This window comes from Cebus imitator, unplaced genomic scaffold (assembly GCF_001604975.1).
Source record: "Cebus imitator isolate Cc_AM_T3 unplaced genomic scaffold, Cebus_imitator-1.0 Scaffold191, whole genome shotgun sequence".
Taxonomy (NCBI): Eukaryota; Metazoa; Chordata; class Mammalia; order Primates; family Cebidae; genus Cebus; species Cebus imitator.
In genome coordinates, this window is record NW_016107506.1 from 3,539,845 (window position 1) to 3,563,182 (window position 23,338).

The 23,338-nt window shown below is 36.5% G+C and overlaps 1 protein-coding gene across 1 annotated transcript in view; it reads left to right on the top strand.

Moving 5' to 3' along the window:
• The first annotated feature begins 17,014 nt into the window (after positions 1-17,014).
• Positions 17,015-23,338, top strand: part of CPS1 (carbamoyl-phosphate synthase 1) — a 149,172-nt gene continuing 142,848 nt past the window's right edge. The window contains exon 1 of the mRNA XM_017546813.2: positions 17,015-17,162. The gene's annotated coding sequence lies outside the window, so the exon portion shown is untranslated. The remainder of the gene's footprint in view (positions 17,163-23,338) is intronic.

The window sequence follows — 23,338 nt, forward strand, 5'->3', positions numbered from 1 at the left end:
AATGCAAAAAATATGGCAGGATTAAGGCTGGGGGCTAGGGCTAAAATAACAAAATCATTTGTTATTTTAATTGTGTGCTCAAGCTCTTTATTTTGTCTTATATTTCACTGACATGTGCACTGCATACTGAGATTTGTTTGAAGCTACATAAGAAAGAAAGATTGGGAAGGCGGTGGGGGAGTCTGACATGGTTGCCGGTTCTCTATGAGGCTCAACTGTTGGCATGCACACGGCACACAACACCGATGCTTGACAATATAAGGCAATGGCTTACAGCTCTGGCTGCACATCACAATAACCTAGCAAGCTTCTAAAACATACCAATTAAATTAGAACCTTTCGGGGTGGGGTTCTGTCTTTGGTATATATTAGAAACATTCCAGGTGATTTTAATATGCAGCCAGAGTTGAAAATCATTTGTAAAATGGATGCAGATATCAGTCCGTAAACTAAAATGCGCAAGAAGCAGAATTTAGGTTTTTATTCTCAGCCTCAATTTTGCTACTAACCTCGTTCTTTTTTATGGTATACTGAACCCTATAGTTCAGAGTTCTTATGCAGTGCATAATTTTGGAAAGCAGAGGAACCTCTTATTTGTAGGTCATCATTCCACTGAAGTCACCATTGGATGTCCATTATCTCATCAACATGACAATTTTGGTCCGGTGCTGTGGCATGCTTGGAGAACTGACATCTTTCTGTGATGTGCCTCCACTTAAGGACTAGGTCTAAGGCTAAGGGATACCAAACTCAGTAGTCACATAAGTCATATTTTAATGTATAATTACCAATATCTAAATTAATGCAAAAAATCCACGATGAACAAAATATCAAAAGTCTAAATAAAAACAGTGTCAGTACCCGCTCCATCCCCAGCTTTTCTCCTTATGGCAGGAAATACTGCCTCTCTGGCAATATGCAGACTGGACTTCTTTCCTGCTTTTCCCCTCTAGTTAAGGAAAATGTCATTTAATTCAGGAAAAATATGTTTTGTGTTTCTGTCTTGCATGTTTAATCTACTCTGGATAATATCCTTTTGTACACCTGTTTCCAAATTAGGCATAGAGTTTTGGGAAAAAATACATGAAGAAAGGTATTAAGCAGGCAACTTTCAATGTTCGCTTTGCCATATCTCTCTTCTTTGTCACTGAGCACAGAATTCACTATCTGCTTGAGGTATATGTGACTATGTATGTGTTTGTGGGTGAATGTGCATGTGTGTGTTTATGTGCATGAAGGATAGGGCACCATAAGGGTCTCCTTTCCTCCCTCTTTTCTTTTTCATCCCTCTCTCCCTCCCGCCTTCCTTACCTTCCCCCCCACCTTCCCTCCTCATGTCTTTCCTTCCTTTCTGCAAAGTAAAGATGAATTTGTAGGAAACTCAAGACATTTTTAATTATGTCTCAAGTAGTCAGATTCTACTGTCACCAACATACCCTGCCCTCCATACAGAGAATTTCTTGGACTTGCACCTCTCCAATAACTTCCACCTAGCAGGGGTACTAGAAGCTTCTGTGGCATCTGTCCCTGGGTGCTGTGATTTGCACAAGACAATGCTCAAGTTTTCCATGGCACATTTTACTGTCTGAGGATTAAACCAAAACTGTGTATGTTTCTCTGTCTCCAGAGTCTTTGGTAGAGACCAGTCCATGTCTCCAAGCTGGTCCTAGCTGCAAGTCTCCACATACAGGAGAAACCACAGCTGTAGCAGCTTTCCTCCAGCCCCAGGCCTGGGATAGGGGAGAGCACAATTCCAGTGCCTACTGATGAGGTGCCTTCTATAATTCTAGCTGTGGAGACCTCTACACCACTTCAGAGCAAGCATTCCAATCTCTGGCCCAAGACAAAAATGCCTGTGCAGCCACGGTGCCAGATTGCCAAAGAATGGCTGACTTTGTATGTCCTCGGGTTAAAAATGGCATCCTGCTTTCAGTTCGGGGTCTGAGCAAATGCCTAAAGCTTTTCCCTGTGTCTCAGCACCTCCAAGCCTCTCTCCAAGTTAGCTCCAGGGCTTGGGAAAAACAAAGTGCTCTCCCTCAGCCTGGCTTGCTGGGATCCCCAGTGGAAAGGTGAATAACAGAGGGAAGCTGTCTGCCCCCTCACATACTGACGTTTTACACCTTGTCAGGCAGACATCATCACAGGAGGTGTTTGCCCATGTTCTTCTCCCTAAGACCTGAGGTGTCTTTCACAATTCCAGTGGATTCCTGTTGTATTCATTGTATTATTTTGTTCTCACACTGCTATGAAGAAATTCCCAAGACTGGATAATTTATAAAGAAAAAAGGTTTAATTGACTCACATTTCTCCATGGCTGGGGAGGCTTCAGGAAAACAATCATGGTGGAAAGGGCCTCTTCACAGGGTGGCAGGAGAGAGAATGAGTGTCGAGCAAAGGAGGAAGCCCCTTATAAAACCACCAGATCTCATGAGAACTCATTCACTATTGTGAGAACAGCATGGAGGAAACTGCACCCATGATTCAATTATCTTTTCCACTCTTGACACCTGTGGATTATCACAATTCAAGGTGAGATTTGGGTGGGGAAAGCCCTTTATAAAACCATCAGATCTTCTGAGAACCCACTCACTATCATGAGAACAGCATGTGGGAAACTGCCCCCATGATTTGATTATCTCCACCTGGTCCTGCGCTTGACACATGGAGATTATCACAATTCAAGGTGAGATTTGGGTGGGGACACAGCCAAACCATATCACCCATTTTCTTTCTTGAATTAATGCTCACAGAGTTGATCTTTATGCACTATCTTACTATTTTCCAGCAGCCGAGGTACAATGAAAGCTTCTAATCCACTAACTTGGGGAAAAAGGAGACATGTGTATATATATATATATATATATATGTATATATATATATATATATTTGAAATATATATATAGATATACATATATTTGAAAAGTATTTTTCCAAATAAATGCTGCTTGCATATATTGATTTAGTTTGAACAATTTTGGGGTGGGTTTCAGGACAGGAGGGAGAAAAAAGCAAAAAGCAAAACAACTTCACTCTTAAGAGAAGTCATAGTTCCTGGGTCTGAGGGGTGCTTCTTGCCTCCCTCCTTCCCTGATGCTTCATAGTCTCATGACTTTCACATTGCTCTAATAAGATCTCAAAATTTGAGTGAAGGTCTCAGTTCCTATCTCTGTTCTCCCAGCAACTAAATGAAAAAAGGTAACTTGTCACTCCCCTTTACATTTTAAAACAAGGAAGGGTTGGATTAGCTCAGTGTTTCTCCAGGCTTGATTGATCTTAAATGAATGAAGAGCTTTTTAAAAATCCCAATTTCTTCCGCCCTTGTCATAGACATTCTGATTCCTTCTATTTGGCAGAAGCTCCAGACATTGACCTAATTTTTAAAAGTTCTCCATATGGTTCTTTTGTGCAGCGAGAATTGAGACCATTGGCTTTGCTAAGGTCTCTCCAGCATTGACATCTTGTGACTAGGTGGATATTTTAAGTCTTCCTAACTACAGAAAAAGTGAGAAGCTCAAGAGGTTTCAGACAACCTCTTCAAGGTTATATTACATGTTGCCACGAGATGGCGCAGGCAATTCTTGGGATGAAGGAGATTCTGGTTATTTGGGATTTTCATTTTCCCTGTGCAATATACCTGAGACACCCAGCTTAAGAAGCTTCAGGGGGGAATGACACTTTAGCTCTTCCCCGAGCTTGAGGCCCAGAAGGTACAGCTGTTTTGCTTGACAAGCTGATGGAGAAAGACTCATTAAATAAACGTTCTATCGTCTGAAGGGAGAAAGTAAAAGCCCCTGCATAAATATTAGTTCACATTTTTTCTTATTATTTCCAGCAGGTGTGTGTTCTTTCCTTCTCTGTGTCTGTCTCTCTTACTCTTTGTTGGTGGCCTCTTTTTTGCTTTATCTTTTCCCTTTTCTTGGTTTCTGTCTGTAACCACTGTTTATAAACAGGTTATGATGAACTTACAGGTGGATTAAATCTTAGTTTGCCACCTTTGTTGTAGATAAAAATGTTAGGAATCCAAAAATGATACCTACACAATAATCTTAGAAAGGTGAACACATTCAGGTTACAATGGGAAAATTCTTATTCAGGAGACTTCCTCTGCAATGTTGTTTGTTCTTAGCAGCTGTGGCAGCACCCGCCAAATCCAGGAAGAAAGAATTTTATGCCCTATCAGGGAAAAACAGTCAAAATCCTCTCCTATTTACAACACAATTCGGGTGCGGGCCAAAGCTTTTAGCGCACATATAAGTAGGGGTTTTGCACAATAATAGGGTGTGTTCTCTGATGCTTTTCACTGGAAGATTTCATAGTACATTGCTGCTTTATTCCATAAAGCTGTCTCTTTTCCCTGGGCTGTCAAAATAGGAAGATGTGTTGATTTTTTTTCAAAGAGATTGCATTCCTTCCCTGGCTTTGTTCCACCCCAGCTGCTTGTCGTTCAGGGAGATGCTGCGCTCTTGGTGCCAGGATATACCATTGTGCTTTCTTCTTCCCTGAGTGACATGTACTGATGGGTCACTGCCTGAAACAGTGGAACAAGGCATGGCGCGTGTCCACCACTCATGTGTTTATTCTTCCCTAGTTTCCATCTAGCAGCATCAGGTTCCCATCTTCATTAAGAAACAAAACAACCAACCAAACAAACAAAACCCCACAAACAATGCAAAATAAACTACCACAAATTCAAGAAAATAGTCTTTTTAAAATTTTACATTCATAGCTAACATTGAGTGCATACTATATTCTGGATACTGCTTTAATCACTTGTCATATGTTGTGCCATTTCATCCTCACATCAATGTCATGAGTTAGGTCCCATTATTATCCCCATTTTACAGATGAAGAAATTGAGTAAAAGTAGGGTTCAGTAAGCTGCTCAATGTCATGCAGCTGATAAGTTGCTGAGCTAAGCCCTGATTCCAGGCAATCTGACATAGTACACCTTAACTCTGTTTCCAGATTCCAAAGGGTTGTGTATTGGAGTCACAAACAAATAAAGGATAGATTCTCCAATTGGATAGTTGTGATAAAAGAGTGTATTTCCTGTTAACATAGCTATATTTCTTTTGGTATAAGATTGAACAGATTCTCCAAACTCAGTTCTACCCCATTCTGGAGGACCTAAGTACATTGTGGTATACCCACTTCTTATTGGCAGAAAAATCAAGAGAAGGGAAACTTCCTTCTTAATTGTGACTGGCATCATTTAGTGTATCTGAACAATTCTAAATAAATTTAGAAAGTGAACAACTGGGCGGATGACTCATTTATTTTTTCTTTTCTTTCTTTTTTTTTTTTGCCAACTCACTTCCACATTACCTAAAAGTAAACAGGAATAGGAATATAAAAGGCATTTGGGAGCTTTTTCCTGTTAGCCATAAGCTAACCTCTTTAGATCAACAGAAGTCTGGAAGAAAGAGGCAATCACTCCCTCTGCCTAAGAGAGTGTGTTTTTACTGTAATTCATGTTACATTGGGCAAGACGAAAGTAGCTTTCTGAGATGAGCTACTTCCAAGGAAGTATAATCATATTGCAAATGAAGCAGCTAGAAGGAAGAAATTCATTCCATCATTAGGGCTTTGAAATCTTTTCAGTCAACATATAGATTGGTGCAAACGTAATTGCAGTTTTTGCCATTGAAAGTAATTGCCAAAACTGCCATAACTTTTGAACTAACCTAATATCATAAAGAAAAGAAATGCAGTCCTTGCTAGAAAAGAATGACAATCTCAACAGAAGAATCTAAGTGCTAAAAGACCCAGTTGAAAACAGCAGAATCATTGGGCAAACATCCATGGGAGCTGATGAAGAGAGACTCAGTTACACTTTTACCACTCCATAATCAAAGCTTAAGACTTAGCAATGGGCTTACATCATACTGCTGGTCAAGCCTAATGAGACAAGGACAGTAATGGGGTATGCCTAGAACACCATAGAAAGGAGCTATTACCAGATACAACCAGTTGAGGGTAAATACCAATTCCTTAATGAGGGAGGACTATAGACTAAACTCAAAACTGACTGAAATCTTTGATAATTGCAGGCAAATATACATGTAATACCTTGTACATTTTTCTCACACGTTGTGGTTTCAATAATCCTCATTAATTTATTCACATCAATATAATTTTCTAGTTAAAGAAATTCTTTTAAGTCTTATTCTACATAAGTCATTGTATCACAAATTGAGCCAAATTTCAGATTCACCCATCAATTGCCTCCTGATATTTCCTTACCAACTACAGGCAGCTCAAGTTGGACATTACTAAAACTGAACTTATCATTTTTCCCTAGCCCTCTTCATTTTCTTAGAGACCACATTTCAGAGAATGACAAAACCAGCTGCCTTGTTTCTCAAGCCCAAAATATGGATGGTGACTTTTATGTATGTAAGTATTTATGGTTTTCTTTTATTATTTTTTTCAACTTTTATTTTAGATTCAGATGTTACATGTGCAGCTTTGTTACATGGGTATATTATGTGATGCCAAGGTTTGGGATACAAATGATTCCATCACCCACATAGTGAGCATTGTACCCAACAGTTTTTCAACCCTCGTCCCTATGTCTCCTTCCCCATCCTTGTAGTCCCCAGTTTCTGTTGTTGCCATCTTTATGTTGGTGAGTACCCAATGTTTAGCTCCCACTTAAAAGTGAGAACATGCAGTATTTTGTTTTTTGTTTCCACATTAATTCATTTAGGATAATGGCCTCTAGCTGCATCTATGTTGCTGCAAAGGACATGATTTCATTCTTTTTCATGGCTATGTAATATTCTATGGCATATATGTAGCTCATTTTCTTTATCCAATCTACCATTAATGGGCACCTAGGTTGACTCCATGTCTTTGCTATTCTAAAAAGTGCTGCAATAAACATGTGTAGGCATGTGTCTTTTTTAGTAGAACTATTTATTTAATTTTCAGAGGCATATATATCCTCCAGTAGTATATATATGTCCAGTAATGGGATTGCTGGGTCTAATGGGAGTTCTACTTTGAGATTTTTGAGAAATCTCTAGACTGCTTTCCACAGTAGCTGAGCTAATTCACATTTCCATCAACAGTGTATAAGCATTCCCTTTTCTCCACAGCCTTGCCAGCAACTGCTGTTTTTTGACTTTTTAATAACAGCCATTCCTACCGGTGTGAGATGGTATCTCAATGTAGTTTTGATTTGCATTTCTCTTATGACCAGTGATGATGAGCATTTTTTCATATGTTTGCTGACATGTGAGAAGACATATGTTGTATGTCTTCTTGTGAGAAATGTCTGTCCATACCTTTTTTTTTTTTTTGCCTGTTTTTAATGGGGTTAGTTGGTTTTTGCCTGTTGAATTGTTGAAGTTTCTTATAGTTCCCAGATATTAGACCTTTGTTGGATGTATAGTTTGCAAATATTTTCTCCCATTCTGTAGGTCACCTGTGTACTCTGTTGATAGTTTCTTTTGCTTGCAGAAGCCCTTTAGTTTAATTAGGTCCCACTTGTGAATTTTTGTTTCTGTTGCAAGTGCTTTTGAGGACTTAGTCATAAATTGTTTCCCAAAACCAATGTCCACATTGGTGTTTCTTAGGTTTTCTTCTAGGATGTTTATAGTTTGAAGTCTTAAATTTGAGTCTTTAATCCATATTGTTTTAACTTGTATATGGTGAAAGGTAGGGGTCCAGTTTCATTTTCCTGCATATGGCTAGCCAGATATCCCAGACCGTTTATGGAATAGGAAGTTCTTTCCCCATTGCTTGTTTTAGTTGACTTTGTCTAAGATCAGACGGCTGTAGGTATGTGGTTCTTTTTTTGGGTTCTCTATTCTGTTTCATTGTTCTATATGCCTGTTTTTGTGGCTGCAGCCTTATAGTATAGTTTTACATTAGGTGATGTTATGTTTTCAGCTTTGGTTTTTGTTTTGTTTTGTTTTGTTTAGTATTCTTTTGGCTTCTCAAACTCTTTTTTGGCTCCATACAAATTGTAGAATAATTGTTTCTAGTTCTGTAAAAAATGACATTAGTTGTTTGATAGGAATAGTGTTGAATCTGTAGATTGCTTTAGGAAGTGTCACTATTTTAATAATATTGATTCTTCCAATCCATGAACATGAAATGTTTTTCCATTTGTTTGTGTCATCTATGATTTCTTTGAGGAGTGTTTTGTAGTTCTCCCTGTAGAGATCTTTCACCTACTTGTGTAGATGTACTCCTAGGTATTTTTTTTTTTTTTGAGCTATTGTAAATGAGGCTGCATTCTTGATTAGGCTCTCAGTTTGAACATTATTGGTATATAGAGATGCTATGGAGTTTTGTATATTGATTTTGTATTGTGAAACCTTACTGAAGGTGTTTATCAGTTCCAGAATCCTTTGGTGGGGTCTTTAAGGTTTTCTAGGCATATAATCATGCTTCCAGTGAAGAAAGCTAGTTTGACTTCTTGTTTACCTATTTGGATACCTTTTATTTCCTTTCCTTACTTGATTGGTCTGCTAGCACTTCCAGTACTACTATGTTGAATAGGAGTGGTAAGAATGGGCATTCTTGTCTTGTTCCAGTTCTCAATGGGAATGCTTCTGGTTTTTGTTTTTGTTTGTTTTTCGTCTGTTTAGTATGATGCTGGTTGTGTATTTGTCATAGATGGCTCTTCTTATTTTCAGGTATGTTGCTTCAATGCCTAGTTTGTTGAGTATTTTTTTTTTTTGTAACCATTAAGGGATGTTGGATTTTATCAAAAGCTTTTTCTATCTCTATTGTGATGATCATATATTTTTTGTAGTTAATTCTCTTTATGTGATAAATCAAATTTATTGATTTGTGTATGTTGCATGAACTTTACGCCCTAGGAATGAAGGCTACTTCGTCATGGTGAATTAACTTTTCAATATACTGCTGAATTTGATTTGCTAGTGTCTTGTTGAGGATTTTTGTGTCTATGTTGATCAGGAATATTGGCCTGCAGTTTGTTTTTTTCTTTGTGTCTTTGCCAGGTTTTGGTATCAGGTAAATGCTGTCTTCATAGAATGAGTTAGGAAGGAGTCCTTCCTCCTTCTATTTTTGGAATAATTTCTGCAGAATTGGTACAAGCTCTTCTTTGTATGTCTGGTAGAATTTTGCTGTGAATCCATTTGCTGTGGAGCTTTTTTTTGGTTGGTAGGTTTTTTATTACTGATTCATTTTTGGAACTTGATATTGGTCTGTTAAGAATTTCAGTATTTCTTTCTGATTCAATGTTGGTAGATTGTTTCTAGGAATTTATCCATTTCCTCTAGATTGTGTAGTTCATGTGTGTAGATGTGTTCATAGTCATCTTTAAGAATCTTTCGTATTTCTGTGGGCTCAGTAGTAATGTCACCTTCATTGTTTCTGATTGTGCTTGTTTGGATCTCACTCTTTTTGTTGTTAATCTAACTATTGGTCTCTTGATCTTGTTTATTCTTTCAAAGAATCCACTTTTGGTTTTGTTGATTTTTTTTGTATAGATTTTTGTGTCTCAGTTTCATTCAGTTCCACTCAGATTTTAGTTATTTCTTTCCTTTTGCTAGGGGTTAGTTTGTTTATCTTTTTGTAAAGTTCCTGTAGGTGTGGTGTTAGATCATTAATTTGAGATCTTTCTAGCATTTTAAGGTGCATATTTAGTGTTATTATCTTTTGTTATAAGCTTTTCCTGCATCATAGAGATTTTGGTATGTTGTAGCTCTGTTTTCATTTATTTCAAGAACATTTTAAAACATTTCTTTCTTAATTTTATTGTTCACCCAAAAGTCATTTAGGAGCAGATTATTATGAATTTCATGTAATTTTGTGGTTTTGAGAGATCTTGATATTGCTTTCTGTTTCATACCATTGTGGTCTGAAAGTATTTCTATTTTTTGAATTTATTGAAATTCAATAAATTTTAATGGCTGAGCACATGGTTGATCTTGGAGTATGTTCTGTGTGTAGATGTGAAGGATGTACATTCTATGGTTGCTAAGTGGAATATTTTGTAGATGTCTATTAGGTATCATTTGTTGAGTGTCATATTTAAGTCCAGAATTTTTTTGTTAGTTTTCCACCTCGGTGATCTGTCTAATGCTGTCAGTGGAGTTTCAGTTTGGTTGATGACTTCTTATACTTCACTCTTTCTCATTCTTTCTCTCTCACCACCTCACCCAATTGATTCATAATGCCTACATCTTCTATTTTCTAATGAATTATTTAATTTAATTGCCTTTTCCTCTTTCCCAGTGTCTTTAAGTTTGCAATCCCGTCACTTCTAACCTATATTATTGTCTTTCTGTCTCCTCTGACCACATTCCTATGTACTCTTCTCTTTGCTTTCGTGATTTTCTAACATGCATATCTGATTATGTTACTTCTCTGTTTAAACTCCTTCAGTAGTTCTGTAGAGCTTTCAGGACAGCTAAACTCTGCCTTACTGCATAAAGCACCTGATGATGTGAACTCTGATTATCTGTCTACCTCATACCCCTACCTCATCCGTTGTATGCAGTGCCCCAGATAGGCTACTAGGTCACATCTTGCTATCTTTATATATGCTGTTCTCTATCAGCCTCGACATGTGCTTCACAACTCAGCTCATGCTATCTTCTGCAGAAAGCTTTTAGATGATATACCCCAGCTATATAGTTAAGACTTCAATTTTTCTTTGTTTCTTCAATATTTTTCCAATTTATCTCTTTACCACATCTATGATGTCAGGCTTTTCTTCTTCTATACCAGTTATTTATTAAAATATTAGATTTCTTTTTAATGATGTCCTTTTCCTGTCTCTATTCTTTGTCTTTATGCGTATATTAATATGTGTCTATTGAGACCGAGTTCTGGCTTAGTCTTTTCTATGTCCTTATTTTATTTCTCTACATATTTTCCACATTTTTTTTATGAAGAAGGAAATATTTCATAAAGGACCTTTTAATTCCACTTTATTAATAACACTAACCTAAGAAAAATCAGGACAAACACATTGAACTTTTCCACTAAATTCTTTTAAATGAGTCTTGCTTTACTGATACTGTTCTCAGCAGTTAAATGTTTAGTTGTATCAAAGATTGATATACTTTATTGGTGCATAATCTTCAAAGAGAGTCTGAACGTCTCCAAACCAGAGAGCTAGCACAGGCCTAGGTCAGAAGTCCAGGGTGTACTCATGACTTATTGTAAAGTAAAAGTTTCTATTTGTCAATGATAAGACAAGTAGAATAAGATCGGCCCCATTCATAAATTTGGTCTGGGTCAGATGCAATTCATAGATAAAAACCAATAGATGTGTGAATTGCAATTGTTAGTGGCCTTGAACTACCCCACCTTGAATCCAGGGAAATCAATGTGGCTTTGTTCAGCAGTGACTGCCTGAAAGGACCATAAATCAGGAGCTTCTATAGAACCCTTTTATTGTCAAGGTAATGGCAAAGAAAAATGATAGCAGTTATTCCATTTACAGAGTTTAGCGTTTTTCTTCTTCCTGATTGCTGTTTCTTCCAGTTTTCTTTTTTTCTTTTTGTATCTGAATAATAAGATCATGTAGCTTTTGAATTTTTCCTTAGAGAAATGTGTAATACAAAACAGCATAAAATTCTCAGTTAGAAGGATGTCTTAAATAATTTTATTTGTTGAAACTCTTATGGCTATGCTATATTTTGAACTGGCCAACAAGTGGTCATCCAAAATTAGAGTTTTACACTTTTACTCTAAGCCACATTTTCTAATTTCATATCATAATTATATATTAGACCCAGGCCATTATACATACTATCCATATGACTGAAATTTGTTCATTTTCCCCTATTAAAAGTGATTAGTAGCAATAGATTGCTGATAGTAACGTTATGATAGTTTAGGCGCCATAAACGTGGTTCCATATAGTCATGATGCCCTGGCATTTTGGTAGATTGTGGCCTGTTGTATCTTGCCAGAAATTTGTTACTAATGTTTCTCAAGTAGCAAATATTTTTAGTTTCTGTTTTATAAATTAGACTAGATTTGCAGTGATCTTTATGATGACGCTGCTACTGCTGCTTAATTTCTTTAGTGGTATAGTATTGCTGGAGCCATTTGTCCTAGACATGTTAGCTAAATGCTAATTATTGCTCAATATCTGTTCTCTTCGTTTTCCTTAGTAAAAGAAGACCAGATTTTCCGATAGGTGGTTAGAATGAAGACTGCATTTTCCTATCACTCTTGTAGATAGGTGTCGCCATTTCCTATGTTGTGGCCAATGAAATGAAGGTAGAAATAACGTGCAGCTTATAGAAAGTGTCTCCAAAGGGAATAGCTTGCTACTGTTTATTCTTTCTTTTTTCTAAATTACTGGAATACAGATATGATGGCTGAGGCTCCAGCAGCCATTTTAGACCTTGGGAAAGGAAGTCACATAAGAAAAGGAACCGGGTCTCTTATTCTGTGGAGCCTCGTAGCAGCCCAACTGCTGTACTTAACAGATGTGAGAGAGAACTAAGTATCTATTTAAGCTTCAGCTATTTCTTTTCTTCTGAACCAAATTCTCATTATTACAAAATACAAACAAAATAAAGATTGAGAACTGACGCTGAGGATTCCATGTTTCCTAAATTCCAGACCAACATTTCTGAATGCTGAACTTTTCCAGGTGGGTGATCTGCAGGTCCTTTAAATCTAAATTCACCAAATTCAGCTCATTAGCTTACCTTGAAAATTTTCTCCTCTTGTGTTTTTTTAAATTTTTGTTATTCCAAATGAAAGCCTTAAAAACATCTTTAGTACCTACCCTTCTCTCACCAATTATGTGAGTGAAATCAGCACAGTTAAGAATTTCTTCTGAAATGGTCTTACAAAATCAGAATACAATCTTAAGTTTCTTGATGAGTTTCTGTAGAAAATTAGATGCGTTTATCAACTTGTGCCAAGTTGTTCCATTCCTTGCTCTTTGTATACCTAACCCATCTTTTACACATCCTTAATTATTAATGCTGCCTTTTCAGAGTTGCTATTTAAAACTTTAATTCAACTTCTGGAGAACTGATTGCCTTTTGTCCAAGGTGTAATCCCACTTTCAGAAACTACAGATGAGTTATGTGAAAATTCTTTAAAAATGTATAGACTATGTGCATCTAAAGTATTCCTAATATATTTCATATTCTTTTGATGCCATTCTGAAAGTGAAACTATAATTCATCTTTTAGTATCAATAATAAACATTAAAAAAAGTGTTGCATCGGTAGTTTGAAATATTGAAGTGTACAAAATTTTTTTTCCCGTAAAGTGATGCTTAAAGAAATGTTGGTAGTTTGGCATAGGTCTAATTCTGAATAATGATTGTAATTGCCAACTATCATTATTTGTAGCTACCCATTATCTTCTAAATGGCCTTCAGGAATGATGAGAAACTGACACATTATGAGTATTTCCTGCCGTACATGGATTTTGAACTTGAATTCCTAGCCTTGCGTGCATCTAGATATCGACACGTGACCCAAGCCCCACCAGTCAGATGAAACTGATTGAAACTTCAGTTCAAAAGCATCCATTATAAAGCAGCAGTGAAGTTTGCATTTTCCTGATGCAAGTGTTGGCAGAGGTATTTGGCTTTAGGGAGGGGCAGTGATTTATGCAAAAGTTCCTAATGAAAAAGTGGTGTTGTTCTGGATTGTAGTGATATAATCAGAGATGTGTTCCAGCATGCAGTGCTCAGAGGCAGCTGTGGTAGCTGTGGTTTTCTCATCAGCCTGTCTCGGTCGTATTCCTGGAAATACATCCATATGCTTATTGTTATATTCCTCAGAAAGGTTCTGAGAAATACAGATCGTCATTGTTTATTTACTTATATTTTAAAATCAAATTTCTGATTTATTCATATATTCCAGTTTATCCTAAGATGATCACATATGCCTCAGTATTGATTTTGCTAAATTTATATAACTTTGATAAAAATACCATACATATATTTTTAAAGTTTATTAAGGTGTAATTGACATCCAATAAACTGTACTTATAAAGTGTTTAATTTGATGCACTTTTACATATGTATACATCTGTGAAACTACTGCCAGAATCAAGGTAGTTAATACATCCGTCACACCCAGTGTTTCCTTAAGTTCTGAGATACATGTGCAGAACGTGCAGGTTTGTTACATAGGTATATATGTGCCATGGTGATTTGTTGCACCTATCAACGTGTCATCTAGGTTTTAAGCCCCACACGCATTAGGTATTGGTCTTAACACTCTCCCTCCCCTTGTCCCTCAAACCTCAACAAGCCCTGGTGTGTGATGTTTCCCTCCCTGTGTCCATGTGGTCTCAATGTTCAACTTCCCCTTATAAGTGAAAATTCAAGGTTTCTTAATGCCTTTTTGTTATTTCTTTTGACCTACCCTTTCTGTCTCTGTGTGACTGTTGATCTACTTCTGTCATTATAGATTAGTTTGAATTCTAAAATTTTATATAAATAGAATCACAGAGTATGGATTATTTTTTGTCTAGCTTCTTTCACCAAACATAATTATTTTGAGATTCCACCATGTTGTTGTGTTTGGCAATCAGTAGTTTATTTCTTTTCATAGCTGAGTATTCCATGGTATAAATGTACTACAATATTTTTTACTCACTCACTTGTACAAATATCAGAATATTTGGGTTTGTTTCTAGTTACTACAAAGTAAAGCTGCTAAGAGCATTAGTGTGCACATCTTTTATGGGCATATGTTGTTATTTCTCTTGGGGAGAAAAGGGGATGCAGTGGGTGGATTGTGTGGTGAGTGTATGTTAGTCTTTTTATGAAGCTTCGAAATTGTTTACTGACGTGGTTGTAACATTTTATATTCCCACCAGCAGTGTACAAGAGTTCCAATCGTTTGAAGACCTCACCAACATTTGTTATGGCCAGTCTTTTAAATTGCAACCATTCCTATAGGTAGGTAGGTAGTATCATCGCATGGTAGTTACAACTTGCAATTCTCTAATGGCTAATTTTTTTTGAAAGATTTCCTTGTAACAGAATTGCAGATTGACAGATTTTTTTTCCAGCAGTTTAAATATGTTTATCCTTAATCCTTAATCATCCTTTCATCATCATCTTTTTTCTTTCTATATATTTCCTTTCTTCTCTGTTTTCAAGATTTTTCTCTTTATTAACGTTTTTGGGCAATTTGATTATAATATTCCTTGGCATAGTTTTCTTCATGCCTCTTGTGCTTTAGGATCATTGAGCTTGTTTCCACTATTGGGTTACAGTTTTTATCAAATTTAGAAGATTTTAACCCCTGTTTTTCACATGGTTTTCTGTTCCCTAATTCCTCCTTCTTGGGGACTCATATAGTGGACCACCTGAAGTTGTCTAACAGCTTACTACTGTTTTGTTCATTTTTTAAAAAAAATTCTTTTTCTTTTCATATTTCATTTTACTGAGTTTCCATTGCTGTGTGTTTGAGTTCACTGCTTTTTTCTTCTGCAATATATATTTTGGAGTTAATCCCATCCAGCAGATGTTTAATATCACAGACATTGTAGTTTTTATCTGCCTAAGTTCAACGCTTGTTTTTATAAATATGACTACTCTACTTAACTGTTTGAACGTAGGGAATTGAGCCATAATAACTACTTTAATTTCCTTGTCAATTGTACAATTTGAGTCAGTTCTGAGTTAGTTTTGACTGACTTATTTTTCTCCACATTATGAATCATATTTCCTGCCTCTTTGCATGCCTGGTAATTTTTTATTGGATTTCAGGCACTGTGATTTATTTGATGCTAGAGATTTTTGTTTTATTATAAATATCCTTTAGCTTTGCTCTAGGACACAGCAAAGCTACTTGGTAACAGTTTGAGCATTTTGGATCTTGCTCTTATGACTTCATAGGTGGAATCAGACCCATAAATAGACTATGGCTAATTATTTCCCACTATTGAAGCAAGGCTCTTCTGACTCTAATACTCTGTGAATTATGAGATCTTTTCGTCTTTCTGTTCCCTCTGATCTTTTTGGGGTGGTTCTTTTCCTAGGCTTGGGTAACTTCTTCACATGCAAGTGTTAAATACTTCTGGGAGACCATCTGCAGATCACCAAAGCTCTTAATATATTCTGCATACAAGTCTTTACCAGAAATATGATTTATAAATATTTTCTGCCAGTCTGTGTTTTATGTTTTCATGTTCTTAACAATTCCTTTGAAGTCAAATTTTTAAGTTTTGATAAAGTTCAATTCATCATTCTTGTATTTTAAGGATCAAGCTTTGGCATAGCGAAGTGTTATTTTAAGAAATTCTTTTTTAACTTTAGCCAGAGTGGATTTTGTTGTTTGCAAGTCAGACATCTGACTGGTATGATAATTAAAGAAAAAGGCCAAGAGAATTATATTTTCATTCCATAAATTTTGAATCTAGAATGTGAATGAGATACTCTGGAAACATAACAATTTATTCTGGACTCATAGTTTCTGTTGCTTGCCTTTGCTTCTGTCAACCAGATGGTGCTATTGGACTAGCTACAAAGTAACATCCTCATCTGAATGGTTGAGGCTGTATTGATGTAAAAAAAATCTTCAGAGATAATAATGGACAATTGCTATCACTTCTTGGGTTCATGGACTTCACCACCATCTTGTATAACTAGAAGGAGCATATCATCATTGTGGTGAGACCTCAAATATAAAAAAAATACCCCCAAATTAAAACATCGTGTGATAAATCCATTATTTGGTTTCGGGTTCTTATGAGAAGGTAAAAGTGCTCTGTTGTATTGGAAATTCTTTGATTGTGAAAAATGTTCTGACCGATAGAGCTCAATAATTAAATTAAGTGAAAAAATTATATTAATCCACAATTAAGGTAGTTGATTCATTATTTATTGCAAACATTTTAAAGTTACATTGGAATTCCAATATCTGAGCAGATTCTAGTGAAATAAGAAATAACTGAATTAGAAAATGGGAGATCCAGGTTAAAGTCCTGGCCCTAATGCTAACTAGCTGTGAGATATTGGGCAATTCTCTGTTCTCATCTGAGCTTCTGTTTTGTCATCTGTAAAATAAGCATGGACTAAGTAATGTGCTTCATGTTTCTTCTAGATCTCACTGTCAGTATAGAGAACAAATTGGAAACACCATCTCTGCCTTAAACCAACAGACTATTTTAGGACAGAGTGAGTAGTTGGTTGCTAATAACTTTGAGGGATACAGGAGAAGGAAGAATGTAAAAAGGTAAGTTGGTTGTGGTGTTTGCGCACTTTATTATTTTAATTTTTTTGTATAAATTTAAGAGACACAAGTGCAGTTTTGTTCCCTGAATATATTGCATAATGATGAAGTCTGGGTTTTAGTGTAAACATCACCTACATAATATACATTGTACCTGCTAAACAATTTCTCCTCTCTCACCTCCTTCCTATTCTACCGCCTTTCTGAGTCTCCAGTATTTTACTCCACACTCTGTGTCTATGTGTACACATTATTTAGCTCCCACTTGTAAATGAGGTCATGAGGTCTTTGATTTTCTGCGTCTGAGTTGTTTCACTTAAGATAATGACCCTCAGTCCCATCCATGATGCTGCAAAAGACATGATTTCATTCTTTTTATGGCTGATTAGTATTCCATGGTATATTTTCTTTATCAAATAATCCAAAGAAAGAATGCTTATGTAGGCACATATAAAGTGCCTGGCATTATTTCCCGCAGTGGGTATGCCTGAAGGTGAGGCAGAGATGGACTGGAAAGATTGATGTTTCTTTGACCAGCAATGCTGACCCTTTGCTCTTTACCAGAGGCAATGACCTCATTGTGCAAATCAAATATGTGCTTAGTGGAGGGTACCTGAGGTCAAGGGCTAGCTGTATAAATGACAATAAGGGAAATGAAGTCTGCATTCTATGATAGTCATTACTTTTTGTATATTCCCCAAAGTTTTGGTATACCATATTAAGAAAATAGCATATGCAAAAGCACCTACCAGAAAGCTGTCAGAAGGCAGGAACCCAATGAACATTACTTCCCTTCTCCCAGCTTTCCCATGCCCTCCTCCTTCTAATATGTACTATGCTCTTTATCTTTTATAAACCTCCAGAGCCCTCTTATGGGTCTCTGACCATTCAGGATTCTCAGTTTAAGTCTACCTCAGGCTTTGATTTTTTTCCTACAGTTTTGCTTTTATAAAAATTTATTGACTGCATGTATTTTTCCTTCTTGGACCTACGTAATATTTAGCTAGTGTAACCAAAGGGCAATTTATTTAGAAACAAGGTATTAACTTAACTAATATTTATTTAATGCTTTCTATATGCTAGTTAATATTATAGTGATGAGGATATAGTAGGAAACAAGACTAATCAAAGTACCTGTCTACATGGAGCTTACACATGAAATATTGAAAAGGAGGACTATAAATAAATAGTGGATATATTATTTTTGTTTCCCCAAATATATTGATCTGTTTCCTTATTTTATGGTTTCTGTACTCCTGTATTTCTATGGGGGAACTTGTCATCCTTATTTGATTGGAATCTTAGTGGGACTGTACCTAAAATTACTCCAATCTCCCTTAGCCAATTCATGGATATATTGGACCATGCTGGATCAATCAGATTCTCTGTTAGGTTGAGTAACAAGAAAATAATTGGAGTGAATTCAGCTCAAAAATGGCACTCTGACAAGGCCATCGACTCCTGTTTCCTAGAACCTCAGAGCTTCACTCGTTCTTGTTGGTTCCAAGGCTTTATTTTTTGGCTGTTCTTCCTGTGCAAAACCTCCTTTGGTGTTTCTTATTTAAGTTGCTGAGTGCACTTTTGTGTTGCTTGGAACCCGGTAGTCCTAACTTACACCAAATCTGGTAAAGTAAGAAGTATCAGTTTTTAAAATCTTTATTTATTCAAATTCAACTCTCAGTTCCCATCCACTGAACAGGCTGGAAATTAAATCTAATTTTTATTGGAAGGGGATCCTCCTTTCTTGTAATGGTAAGAACTAAGGAGTCGCCTGTCATCATCAGTCATATTTCTACTTGGGTCATTATTGAGATACCTATTATCCCAGCTTCTGTGCCACACTGAGGACAAGGAAATCTTTGGTATGGCTGAGTATCCCTGAGTTAGGCTTCAGCTTCTTCAGGCACACCATGTAAAACTTAGTCTATACAAGCAGATATAATTTCTCTGAAACTTTGTACTTTCCGGTTAATTATTCTGCTGGGAAATCTCCCTCAGACAGTTAACTTATCTGAGAGACTATGTTATCTTTTTGGAACAGGGCAAACTATCATTTACATTCTGTCTTGTTCACTCACCTGTCCTCTCTAAGTTACTCTGGATTTGCGTACGGAACTCAAGGGAACAATTAATTTATTCATTCACTTAGCATTCGTTTATTAATTTTTGCATATCTTCCAGGTCTTGCATGAGGCTTTGGAATTATAAAGAACTTCTTATGGCTTCTGCCTGACTATGACTCACAGTTAGGCTGGGGAAGGTAAAAGGTTAGTGAGCTGGTGGCTAAATACTCAAATAATTGTAGCAATGATAAGGATACAATAGAGGTCTAAAAATAGGCATAATGGGAGTACAGAGGAAGCTCTTGAGTCAGTTTGGAGATGTCATACAGTGATGGCTTGCAGGAGAGGATATCTGGGCCCAGCCTTAGGAAACAAGTAGAAATTTACTTAATATACAGGTGGAGTAGTAGTAGTACATTCCAAGAGAAGTAAAATGAAGTGAGAGGAGAGGAGAGAGAGAGAGAGAAACAAAGGAGAAGAAGGAGCAGGAGTAGGAGAAAGAGAAAGACAAGGACAAGGGTGGGAAAGGGAAACTGGATGAGAGAAACGAATGGCATGTACTGGAAAATGCGAGTAGTCCCACATGACTGGTATGACCTCAGTGAAGAGTCCACTGGGGAACTTATGGGAGATGAGCATGGAAAGGGATGAAGTGTGGTGGGTAAAGAATGAGGGATGAGTTCCTGTCCTTTGCAGGGACATGAATGAAGCTGGAAACCATCATTCTCAGCAAATTAACACAGGAACAGAAAAACCAAACACCCCATGTTCTCACTCGTAAGTGGGAGTGGAACAATGAGAACACATGGACACAGGGAAGGGAACATCTCACACCGGGGCCTGTCAGTGTATGGAGGGGTTAGGGGAGGGATAGCATTAGGAGAAATGCCTAAAGTAGATGACAGGATGATGGGTGCAGCAAACCACTATGACACATGTAATACCTATTTAACAAATCTGCATGTTCTGCACCTGTATTTCAGAACCTAAAGAATAATAATAATAATAAATAATGAGTTTTATAATTAGGCTGTCTTGGGTAAAAATTCCAGCTCTACTCCTTTGGTGCTGTGGACTCAAGAAAGTTACTTAACTCAGTTTCCTTATCTGTAGAAGAGAGAAGACAGTAATGTGTCCATTTTAACATCTTGAAAGGACTAAATGGATTTATGAATGAAAAACACCTAGCACGGAGCCTGCTGCATAGCAGAAATCAAGACATTTTTCTTTCCTTGCTTCCTTGGGCGCCCCTGCCCCACACACCCTGAAATCTATCACAAGAGCCATAGAACTGAAGGTTACTGATAAAAGGTTCTTGGGGAATACATTTAGGAAGCAGTAAGAAACTAAAGAGACAGAATGAAGCTGAATTAAAGAGGGACTTTGAATGGTTAACGCAAATTATATTTAAAAATCGCAAAGATTAAAACATTACTTAACTTCTAGCATAGTATTGAAATGAAAACAGATCCCAAGGATACAAATTGCTATGAACTTGTCACTAATCAATCAATACTGTCATTTATCCCTAATATTTCTATTTGGTAAATGCCAAAATCTCTACTATTTTCAATTTTTACAGATTTGCAGAAATACTACGTTGGTGCAAAAGTAATTGTTTTTGGCATTAAAAATAATGGCAAAAACTGCAATTAGATGGTGTATGTACCTTTGAATTTTTATTAAAATTAAGCCTTGATATTTTTAAGTTATTCAACAGCCTTTTTTCCTCTTCTGTATTTTCTCTACCTTCTTTCTTTCCCTTAAGAAGCCACTGTTAATATTTTGGTGTATTTCTCCACATATTTCTCTATTTTCAAAAAACACTATACAAACAAAAACACCTACACTAAGTTGTTGTTCATTTTCCTAGAAATGGAATGAAGTCACTTACATTTCTTTGCAACTTACTTTTCTTACATACAAAAATATGAGGGACCTCCAGCTAATTACAGGACTCCCACAAAGTGGAATATTATGTACATATTGAAAACTAGTCATGGGATCTTTAGATCTACAAGGGACCTAAGAGATCACCTAGTCTAGTGGTTTCTGAAGATGTCACCTCAGTTTAATTATTGTCTTAGTGGGTAGAGATTTTGAACATGGGAGAAGTGTTGAAAGTTCCATTAAATATTAAACTTGCAATGACAGAAACATAGATTTGGAAGAAGTAACCTGGCGCCATCTTTCAGGTCCAACTTTAATGCAATTTTCTCAGGAAGTGTTTCCTGATACCCTTGACCAGGATAAGTCCCTTTTTGTGTGTCTTAATAGAACCTTTTATTTGTGCTTTGTTATATTTACTAGCATACTATTAATAAATTGTTATTGTCCATCTTTGTATCCACTATACTTCATTACCTAATATATTCTTGACAGATTAAAAAAGGCTAAAAAATGAATGAATAAACAGAGAATTTTTGTGGGGGAGGGGCAGTCATACATCTTTAAAATTTGGTGCAGTGGAGTGGAAGAAGTTTGCATCAGGGGCTCAGAGACTGATATATTCTTGTGAATTCATGACACTTAGCATTATACTCCCTAGCATTTGAGGACCACTATAAGCTTGCATTTATTGGTGTTCTTAGGAATGATTAGACTCCTGGTATGAGGTTTGCAGCAACCGAATAAATAGGGATATTGTTAATTTAAAATAGGAGCTGTCTCTTTAAAGTGCTTACACCCTCAACACTGGTCAGCCTGTTTGGGGGGACTTGAAATAGCACTCAATTACTTGTTTAGTGAGCGTATAATTAGAACAAATGGAAGGAGATGATCTTGAGGCACATTTTGTCTAGGTTGCCTTGTGATCAGATAAAACATTTTTACCCCGCCACAGAGAACAGAAACTTTTTTGCTAACCCAATTGCAGTCTCTCTGATGTACACAGAACTACTTTAGATCCCCATAAAAAGTGTTTTCACACTTATACATGATTTCTTTGTGTCAATAGCAACCATTAAGCTTTTTGGTAGTATTTTAAGTAAAATATTATACATTTGAGAGACTATCTCCTCTTATTATGTGTTGATTTAATTCATTTAATGATCAATTTTCTTTCTTTTTGTATCAGTTAAGGTACTTCTGGGTGCAAATAATGGAAATCACTAAGTCAAAGAAAAGGTAATTTATTGGAAATACACCAAGGTAACTCAAAGAAGAGCAGGATGAATGAAACAACAGTGCCTTAGGAAAGACAGGAACAGTGCCACATCTGGGGATCTCAGTGGTGAACCTTGGGAACTAGGAAGCCATCCCGATGGTGTCTACTACATCGTTATTCGTTTAGCTCCAATTTCATGAGTGTGGGGGAGGCAGATCTCATTTTCCTATTTACTTCTGACTATAATAGAAAAAGGTCAAGAGGATTTGAAATAGGGTGCAGTTAGTAGTAGGAATTGAGACAATTTTTTTTTCTTTTGCAGTAAGTTCCTCAGGAAAATGTGACAACATCATGGCTAACTGAATATGGGATAAGCAACAAAAGAATGAATAGAAAAATGTTAACTTTTACAGCATGGGTTATTGAGAAAATAGTGGTGTCCCGAGTAAATTTGGAATGTGGAGTGCTGTTTTAAGGGGAGGAGACTATTATATGTTTGGCTTTATGCATATTTGAAAGCATGACGATGAGATGTCCCTGGTAAGATTTTTAAAGGGAGTTACAGTGAAGAGAGGACTGGGAACATAAAGCTAGTGTTGGGACAATCATAAGAAACAAACAACTCCCTCTGGAATTAATTTTATATGTCTTTGACTCTTCCCATTTCTTTGAACATAGGAACCAAGCCTTAATCATTTTCAATCTCCTAAGGCTTAGCACTTGGTAGGTAGAAAAAAACATCATTGTGACATTAAATTGAGTTGACTCTTAGAAAGCAAAGAGCAGGGAAACAAGAATAATTTCCACTTTCTCTTGGAACTAGTTCAAAATGTTGTCTTCCTTTTAAAGGCTCTGCCAGAATAAACCTATTTTAGAGTCTACCTCTTTTGATAACCAGAGAGTCTATCTGTACCATTTGTTTTTTCCAGTCAGGTTTATTCAATTTGAAAAAGGCATTTTCATCTGCCTTCTCTTGGTTGTTGGACTTATTGCATTACAGTTACTTAAGC